The sequence below is a fragment of the Triticum aestivum genome, chromosome 4B, assembly GCF_018294505.1.
Source record: "Triticum aestivum cultivar Chinese Spring chromosome 4B, IWGSC CS RefSeq v2.1, whole genome shotgun sequence".
Classification (NCBI taxonomy): Eukaryota; Viridiplantae; Streptophyta; class Magnoliopsida; order Poales; family Poaceae; genus Triticum; species Triticum aestivum.
Genome location: NC_057804.1, coordinates 622,378,621 through 622,389,491, shown reverse-complemented (window position 1 = coordinate 622,389,491; position 10,871 = coordinate 622,378,621).

The following is a 10,871-nucleotide window of genomic DNA, read 5'->3' as shown; positions in this document are numbered from 1 at the left end:
TAGAGAACGATGCTACTGTATGATGCCACCACGTCACCTATATCCAAAGATGTGCCGCCTTTTTTCTCAAAGAGTGTGTTGGAGCCCGTGTGTAGGATCCAAAGTATGTCTAGAGGGCGGGTGATTAGACTACTTGACCAAATAAAATCTATCCTTTTCCCAATTTTAGTTCTTGGCAGATTTTAGCAACTTAGCACAAGTCAAGTAATCACAATACAATTCAAGCAAGTATGCACTATACTAGTACTAGGAACCGGATGGAGGAGCATCTGCACTCTTATTATATTTTTAAAATGTGCTAAAGCAATCTTCAACACATTTGGTTCTCTTCGAGGGTTCTCGCATGTGATAATGGAAGTTGATTGCATGGAACACTCGCCACAATTCTCGCTTAATTCTGGCTCATATCCTATTACAAATAGGAGCACTCGGTAATATTTCCTCTTTTTTTGTTATTCAGCATGTAAACAGGTTAGCAAACCTTGCGGCACATCTTTGTGCGAACCGTGCTTGCTACACTTTGAATGTGGCCGAGAGTTGGCTTGATGAAACACCTCGCTTCCTACTTCTTTTCTTGCGGGGTACCTCGCTTCCTAGTGACCAGTGTCTTGGTTGATCGTCCTAAGAATGCTTATATATGAATAAAGCTCTCTCATTTACCAGCAAAAAATATTAAGCCATATTAACCGGAAGGGAGGGAGTATGGACTAGCACTACTTTTTGGTGTGTCCCGTCAACTCGCAGAATGAGGAGAAGCTTGCAGGACAAGGTGAAGCTTGCTTATGCCTTTTGACTAATCCAAACTACCCTCGGTGGACATGCATCAGTCCATTCGGTGTCAGATTGTCAGAGGCATACACTGTAGTACCCAACATGCGGATTACCATCATTGTTCGACTTCACGAAGAGGCGAAGAGCCAAGCGCAAGGTTTAGTAGTACGAGTAGTACTACTACTAGAACCGCATGGTGGAGCGTCTGTACTCTTATTTTTTTAATCTCTAATAAAGTACACATTTATTCAGGAGAAGGGCGGAAAACGGCAGCTCAACATGTAATGATGATATCGATCAACCAACCATGCTCGAATATATCTTGGCCTCCGTGCGAGCCTGTCTGTGTGTTCTCGCTCCTCATCTCTCTCAAGGAACGGTGGGTTGACCATTTTGCTGTCAATTGAGATTGTTTTTCTCACACTCCTGTCCCACATGTCAGTGATATGCCAAGATGAGGTGCGTTGACCGATTGGCCATACGCGTACTTGGTTTTCCACCTTCATATACTACTCTTCCCTCTGTCACAGTTTACAGGCGCGCTTCATTATGATGCATTTCTCTCAATGCATTTCCACCACCAGAGAGACTTTAGACGTGTTTGCTTTAATGCTCAATTAATTAGGGCGTGGTAACCGCAATCAAGTCCACAATTTTCTCTCGATGTACTACTACGGAGTGGAGTAAGTGCATGCATGTGTGTACCCGAGGTAGAAGCACTGCATGCATGTGTGTACGCATTATTTCCTCTAGTAATAGATGTTGTGCTATAACTACGAATGCTATTTTTCAGGCCGATTGCTAGTCGCCTTGGTCCCACATATTTTTTCTTTTTTCCGAAGCGCGCTCTATAAAACAGTGACAAATGGAGTAGTATGAGCGGATTCAAAGAAGAGCGTATTGATGGTTGCTTTTTCCGAGCAACTTATAGTGGGAAGGTGGGGCTTATGATTTGACTGCTCATTACTCACTATTAATGCGGCGCAATGACCGGGCTGAGTCCCCCATGCGGTTGTGCACTACCCCTTCGGTTCTTAAATACACTCCAGAGTATTTGTCTTTCTATAGATTTCAACGAGTGACTACTCAAATATTTGTCTTTTTAGAGATTCAAATGGACTACTACATACGGATGTATATAGACATATTTTAGAGTTTATATTCACTCATTTTGCTCCGTATGTAGCCACTTGTTGAAACCTCTAGAAAAACAAATAGAGTATTTAGGAATGGAGGGAGTACACACAGGAAGCAAAATGAGTGAATCTACACTCTAAAATATGCCCATTTGAAATTTGTAAAAAGACAAATATTTAGGAATGAAGGAGTATAATTTTGTGCATGGCACATGGACCCGGATGCTGAAGAGGCTTCTGGCAATGCTACCAAGCTTCTAGCATTTGTTTACATAATTGACGTACTATACAAATAATTTTCCAGCGACATGAAATTGTACAATGGTGTGAGCATTCAGCTTTTGTTTTGTGTGTCTTGCCATCGATGCTCTTTCGAACCAATAAAAACTAACTTCCTTGCTAATGCATCTCAATTATTAACAGATCAGAGCTAATATTTACATCACGACTGAAGACAAAGTTGTGAGAAGGTGTTAAATTAAAATTGATCCATGCTTTCGTTGGCAGCAACGTCCACCCAGCTCTGTCTAAATCAACAAGGCATGTTGGGAAAAAGAGTAGCTATCTGAAGCACGCAACATTCCGATCATTTTGTGCAGTTCCACTAAAATAGAGCTGAGCGTCCCTGTTCCAAAGATATTAAGTGTGATTACGACAATAGAGGACTGCTGATGAAACAATAAACACACAAATAGAAGCCGGTCACCTTTGCAGTCTCTCTTAAGACTAACTAGTTGGAGAAGATTAGGCTCGGAGTTGGATGAGGAGGATAGAGCAAAACCAATCTCACTGTGTGCAGTCGCACTGAAATGTAGAGACGTTGCCCGTGTGACATTTTAGTACAACTGCACAAAACACTCTTAAGAAAAAAGTGATTTGTGCAGTTCACCAAAAGGTCGCAATAGCAATGAGGTGAAATGGATAGCCCTGTTTGCAAAAAAGAGGTAGAAAGGAAACAATTACTAGCCAATAACAGTTGATGACACATGCGACGACAAAAAAGAAGCATATTCCTTGTCCTAAGGGAAGATAACAACACGGTTGTGTTTGTCTAAAATGGCGTGAGGACGAGATTGCAATATGGAAAGTACGCCGGACGAGCTACTGATAACCCACAAGTGTAGGGGATCACAACAGCTTTCGAGGGTAGAGTATTCAACCCAAATTTATTGATTCGGCACAAGGGGAGCCAAAGAATATTCTTAAGTATTAGCAGTTGATTTGTCAATTCAACCACACCTGGATAACTTAGTATCTGCAGCAAGGTATTTAGTAGCAAGGTAGTATGATAGTAATGGTAACAGTGGCAAAAGTAAAGACAGCAATATTGTAGTCATTGTAACAGTAGCAACGGAAAAGTAAATAAGTGAAGCACAATATATAAAAAGTTCGTAGGCATTGGATCAATGATGGATAATTATGTCGGATGCGATTCATCATGTAATAGTTATAACATAGGGTGACACAGAACTTGCTCCAGTTCATCAATGTAATGTAGGCGTGTATTCCGAATATAGTCATACGTGCTTATGGAAAAGAACTTGCATGACATCTTTTGTCCTACCCTCCCGTGGCAGCGGGGTCCTAGTGGAAACTAAGGGATATTAAGGCCTCCTTTTAATAGAGTACCGTACCAAAGCATTAACACATAGTGAATACATGAACTCCTCAAACTACGGTCATCACCGACAAGTATCCCGATTGTTGTCACTTCGGGGTTGTCGGATCATAACACATAATAGGTGACTATAGACTTACAAGATAGGATCAAAAACTCACATATATTCATGAAAACATAATAGTTTCAGATCTGAAATCATGGCACTCGGGCCCTAGTGACAAGCATTAAGCATGGCAAAGTCATAGCAACATCAATCTTAGAACATAGTGGATACTAGGGATCAAACCCTAACAAAACTAACTTGATTACATGGTAAATCTCATCCAACCCATCACCGTCCTACAAGCCTACGATGGAATTACTCACGCACGGCGGTGAGCATCTTGAAATTGGTGATGGAGGATGGTTGATGATGACGACAGCGACGAATCCCCCTCTCCGGAGCCCCGAACGGACTCCAGATCAGCCCTCCAGAGAGGTTTTAGGGCTTGGCGGCGACTCCGTATCGTAAAATGCGATGAAACTTCCTCTCTGATTTTTTTCTCCGCGAAACGGAATATATGGAGTTGGAGTTGAGGTCGGTGGAGCAGCATGGGGCCCACGAGATAGGGGGCGCGCCCCCCACCCTCGTGGATAGGGTGTGGTCCCCCTGGCCTTCATCTTTTGCCAGTATTTTTTATATTTTCCGAAACTTATCTCCATGGATTTTCTGGTCATTCCGAGAACTTTTGTTTCTGCACAAAAATAACACCATGGCAGTTCTGCTGAAAACAGCGTCAGTCCGTGCAAGTTAGAGTCCAAAACAAGGGCAAAAGTGTTTGGAAAAGTAGATACGTTGGAGATGTATCAGCTACGTTTTGGGCAAAGAACTATGGAAGATCCACATGCAACGACGTGGGAAGACGGGCAGTGGAGCAAGGCCGGAGGGGATACCTGGAAGTCGTCAGGATGTAACTAGTGAGCGGCGGCGGGCGGAATCTGCCCATACTACGGCCGCGAGCAGGTGGCGTAGGCCCTACCGCGCCGGAGCTTGGTCAGATAGAATGGCGTGTACCGCAGATCGGGACATGCTGCCTTGGCGCCGTCGAACAGAGAAATGATGCACTTCCTCCCTTTCCCCCGGCAGACGGGATGCGGCCGGATCACTGACCAACGGTGAGAGAGAGAGAGAGGCCACCGCAGCCTTGTGTGAGATACTCTGAAGAAAGACAGACCAGGCAGGCAGGCTCCATTGTATATAGTGGAGCGGACTACCGTTTTCTCCATAAAAATCGTTTTATATTCTGTGTACGTGCCATTGAGCGCTATAACTTTATATAAAAATAATGCGTTAAGTCGAACTTTGTTTCGTGCACGCGTGGTACCACGACCGCCCTAGGTAAAAAACTGCTACACACGTTCAAATTAGCATGTGGGCTGCCATTTCGTAAAGAAATGAGCTCCACCGTGGACCCGCGCGGGTGTGGCTGGGATCGAAGCATGAGTACGTGCACGGTGCACCTATTCTCTTCTTGTATACATACAACACCTACGTGGGGTTGTGTGAGAGAGATACAAACCTAGAGAGATATAGTCTGTTGGGTTCGTGAGAGTTTTTTTTTGTGGGTGGGGGGTCAATCAAAAAATGTAACATATGCAATGTGTGTGAAATAGAGTCCTGGATATATCATATATATAGAGGGGGCGATCCATGAGAAGAGAGTGGAGGTATCATCGGCTTGAGGTGTCCATAGAATTGAAGAGATGGATGATGTGTGTGTGTGTGCACGCGCGATTGATAAAGAGTGCCATCGAATTTGTGTGTGTCGACGTCAAATATATAGAGTGGCTGGCCTACTAGAAGGTGAGAGGGGACATGTGCAGTTTGTCTCTGTGGCATGGATACCTCCGTACAGCGCTCGACTATAGGTGTGTGGTGGGGGGAGAGGGAGTCCTAATTAACTATAGAGGTACAATGGCTGTTATATGTGTGGAGGAGGAGAGAGGCCTACCTCATGTATTAAGGAGATCGATCTACCTCATGTATTAAGGGAGATCGATCGGCATCCATGCATATGTGTAGGAGAGGAATAAGGTTGGGAGAGAGACGGAGCTAGAGTGTTGGAGGGGGTGGTAGTGGAGTTTCTTCTAACAAATGGTGGGATAGGCTTGCTAGACAAACGGAGGGCACGCCCGCAATATCAATAAGAGAGGAGACGGATGCTTGTCTGTGCATGTGCGTGTGAGATACGGGTTAGGAGGCATGCACGAATGATGAGGGAGGACGATATGGCTGTGGTAAGCAGACGTAACTACATAGGAAGATCAATCGCCCTTTGTTAGAGAAAGGAGAGACATAACTTGTGAGGTACGTCGATCGATGGGGGGGATAGTTAAAGTCGATCTAGGTATATGTTGGGAGATTGATTGATATACATGCATGTGTGTGTTAGAAGCAAACGAGGCACGTGGAGAAGGATAGAGAGAGAGGGATGCATCTAGGAGGTGGTACGAGAGGCATACTATATCGAGGGGGAAGGAGTGTGCGAGTACGAGATCGATGAAAAGAGTGGTGGGAGTGAGGCATGGACGGTGATAAGAGAAGAGGGTAAGCCTGTGTTTGTGCTAGGCACACCTGGCTAGAGAGGCATATCAATCGATGTGTGCCGTAAAGAAGGAGCTGGGGGGGCCTACACACCCCGTGGGTGAAAGACCTAAAGTGAAAAGACGAATTTGCACGATGGAGCTAGAGAATGTTGAGGGAGGGTGAGAGGGATGCGGGCGTGTGCATGCACGAGAGAAAGTTAGCGCTAGCTACAAAGATAAGAGGATTGTGTGGGTGTAAAAGACGGATAGAGATCATACTTCATTATAAAAAGCGAATTCAGATATTTGCGGAATTTATCATAGTGTTTTAAACCGACGCATGTGTGAATATATATAACGGTGATACACATGGTGTGGTTATGAACATGTTATATTACATATAATATATTTTCTCTCTACTTCTTATAAAAAACGGAGTTGTTGATGATGGTGTGCCTGCCATCCTGCAATATAGGCCGTCCGATTTATATCTGGCAGATAGGAAGGAAACTATGGCAATTTTGAAAAAAGATACCCACATCCCTCTCCATATTTTCAAATTAGGCCCCTTGATCATGTTGATCTTCTATGGAACGCATGGTCATCTTGCTAGTACTACGTATAATATATAGAACATTGATTATAATTTGGGCTAATGTGTGGCTTTTGCAGCTCAGGTCTAAATACTTGTCATAATGTAGGGGGCGGGGCACTATACTTTTTGTGATAAACACGGTGTACATATGGAACATGGTTTAGATTATGAATATATAGTCAGTACATCAAATGTACTATTATTTGGAATCAACATCAAGTGTATTCAAAAATTAAAATTCGAGTTCATGTAGTACACATAGTTCATATCTATCTCTATAGTAATCATGTGGTGTGTTATTAAGGTAATACACGAATGATGGTTGAAGTTGGCAACAATCATGATTGTAGATTCTTATTGAAATAGAGAAACGAATTCAAATTTAGTTTGAATTGCAGCGGTAGTATAGACATTTGGAATGCACTAAAATGTTGGTATGAGTAGGTTACATGCATTATACAGCAAGTGAAAAAATTTAATTGGACATAACATGGATTCATACTCCCTCCTTCCATCTATATAGGGTGTAATGAGTTTTTAAAGACCACCTTTGACTATTGACAAGATTAATAGTACATGACATGCACAATGTGAAAATTTGTCTTTCTATAGATTTCAACGAGTGACTACTCAAATATTTGTCTTTTTAGAGATTCAAATGGACTACTACATACGGATGTATATAGACATATTTTAGAGTTTATATTCACTCATTTTGCTCCGTATGTAGTCAGTTGTTGAAACCTCTAGAAAAACAAATAGAGTATTTAGGAATGGAGGGAGTACACACAGGAAGCAAAATGAGTGAATCTACACTCTAAAATATGCCCATTTGAAATTTGTAAAAAGACAAATATTTAGGAATGAAGGAGTATAATTTTGTGCATGGCACATGGACCCGGATGCTGAAGAGGCTTCTGGCAATGCTACCAAGCTTCCAGCATTTGTTTACATAATTGACGTACTATACAAATAATTTTCCAGCGACATGAAATTGTACAATGGTGTGAGCATTCAGCTTTTGTTTTGTGTGTCTTGCCATCGATGCTCTTTCGAACCAATAAAAACTAGCTTCCTTGCTAATGCATCTCAATTATTAACAGATCAGAGCTAATATTTACATCACGACTAAAGACAAAGTTGTGAGAAGGTGTTAAATTAAAATTGATCCATGCTTTCGTTGGCAGCAACGTCCACCCAGCTCTGTCTAAATCAACAAGGCATGTTGGGAAAAAGAGTAGCTATCTGAAGCACGCAACATTCCGATCATTTTGTGCAGTTCCACTAAAATAGAGCTGAGCGTCCCTGTTCCAAAGATATTAAGTGTGATTACGACAATAGAGGACTGCTGATGAAACAATAAACACACAAATAGAAGCCGGTCACCTTTGCAGTCTCTCTTAAGACTAACTAGTTGGAGAAGATTAGGCTCGGAGTTGGATGAGGAGGATAGAGCAAAACCAATCTCACTGTGTGCAGTCGCACTGAAATGTAGAGACGTTGCCCGTGTGACATTTTAGTACAACTGCACAAAACACTCTTAAGAAAAAAGTGATTTGTGCAGTTCACCAAAAGGTCGCAATAGCAATGAGGTGAAATGGATAGCCCTGTTTGCAAAAAAGAGGTAGAAAGGAAACAATTACTAGCCAATAACAGTTGATGACACATGCGACGACAAAAAAGAAGCATATTCCTTGTCCTAAGGGAAGATAACAACACGGTTGTGTTTGTCTAAAATGGCGTGAGGACGAGATTGCAATATGGAAAGTACGCCGGACGAGCTACTGATAACCCACAAGTGTAGGGGATCGCAACAGCTTTCGAGGGTAGAGTATTCAACCCAAATTTATTGATTCGGCACAAGGGGAGCCAAAGAATATTCTTAAGTATTAGCAGTTGATTTGTCAATTCAACCACACCTGGATAACTTAGTATCTGCAGCAAGGTATTTAGTAGCAAAGTAGTATGATAGTAATGGTAATAGTGGCAAAAGTAAGATAGCAGTATTGTAGTGATTGTAACAGTAGCAACGGAAAAGTAAATAAGCGAAGCACAATATAGAAAAAGTTCGTAGGCATTGGATTAGTGATGGATAATTATGTTGGATGTGATTCATCATGTAATAGTTATAACATAGGGTGACACAGAACTAGCTCCAGTTCATCAATGTAATGTAGGCATGTATTCCGAATATAGTCATACGTGCTTATGGAAAAGAACTTGCATGACATCTTTTGTCCTACCCTCCCGTGGCAGAGGGGTCCTAGTGGAAACTAAGAGATATTAAGGCCTCCTTTTAATAGAGTACCAGACCAAAGCATTAACACATAGTGAATACTTGGACTCCTCAAACTACGGTCATCACCGACAAGTATCCCGATTGTTGTCACTTCGGGGTTGTCGGATCATAACACATAATAGGTGACTATAGACTTGCAAGATAGGATCAAAAACTCACATATATTCATGAAAACATAATAGGTTCAGATCTGAAATCATGGCACTCGGGCCCTAGTGACAAGCATTAAGCATGGCAAAGTCATAGCAACATCAATCTCAGAACATAGTGGATACTAGGGATCAAACCCTAACAAAACTAACTTGATTACATGGTAAATCTCATCCAACCCATCACCGTCCTACAAGCCTACGATGGAATTACTCACGCACGACGGTGAGCATCTTGAAATTGGTGATGGAGGATGGTTGATGATGACGACAGCGACGAATCCCCCTCTCCGGAGCCCCGAACGGACTCCAGATCAGCCCTCCAGAGAGGTTTTAGGGCTTGGCGGCGACTCTGTATCGTAAAATGCGATGAAACTTCCTCTCTGATTTTTTTCTCCGCGAAACGGAATATATGGAGTTGGAGTTGAGGTCGGTGGAGCAGCAAGGGGCCCACGAGACAGGGGGCACGCCCAGGGGGAGGGGGCGCGCCCCCCACCCTCGTGGACAGGGTGTGGGCCCCCTAGCCTTCATCTTTTGCCAGTATTTTTTATATTTTCCGAAACTTATCTCCATGGATTTTCAGGTCGTTCCGAGAACTTTTGTTTCTGCACAAAAATAACACCATGGCAGTTCTACTGAAAACAGCGTCAATCCGGGTTAGTTCCATTCAAATCATGCAAGTTAGAGTCCAAAACAAGGGCAAAAGTGTTTGGAAAATTAGATACGTTGGAGACGTATCAACTCCCCCAAGCTTAAACCTTTGTTTGTCCTCAAACAATTCAGTTGATAAACTGAAAGTGATAAAGAAAAACTTTTACAAACTCTGTTTGCACTTGTTGTTGTAAAGCCAGCATTCAAGGTTTCAGCAAAGATTATGAACTAACCATATTCTGAATAACACTCAGGTCTCATGTTTACTCATATCAATGGCATAATCAACTAGCGAGCGATAATAATAAAACTCGGATGACAACACTTTCTCAAAACAATCATAATATGATATAACAAAATGGTATCTCGCTAGCCCTTTCTGAGACTGCAAAACATAAATGCAGAGCACCTTTAAAGATCAAGGACTGACTAAACATTATAATTCATGGTAAAAGAGATCCAGTCAAGTCATACCCAATATAAACTAACAGTAATGCATACAAATGACAGTGTGCTCTCCAGTGGGTGCTTTTTAATAAGAAGGTGATGACTCAACATAAAACTAAATAGATAGGCCCTTCGCAGAGGGAAGCATGGATTCGTAGAGGTGCCAGAGCTCGATTTTAAAATGGAGAGATAAATAACATTTTGAGCGGCATACTTTCACTGTCAACGCAACAACTATGAGATGGCGATATCTTCCATACTACATGCATTATAGGCAGTTCCCAAACAGAATGGTAAAGTTTATACTCCCCCACCACCAACAAGCACACTCCACGGCCATCTGAAACAACGGGGTACCGTCCATACCAACAAAAGTCCTGGGGGAGTTTTGTTTAATTATTTTTATTTGCTTTGATCTTTTTGATCATGGGACTGGGCATCCCGGTTACCAGTCATTTTCTCGTGAATGAGGAGCGTAGTCCACTCCTCTTGACAATAACCCACCTAGCATGGAAGATACAGACAGCCCTAGTTGAAACATGAGCTGCTCGAGCATACAAAACATAATTTCATTTGAAGGTTTGGAGTTTGGCACATACAAATTTACTTGGAACGGCAGGTAGATACCGCATATAGG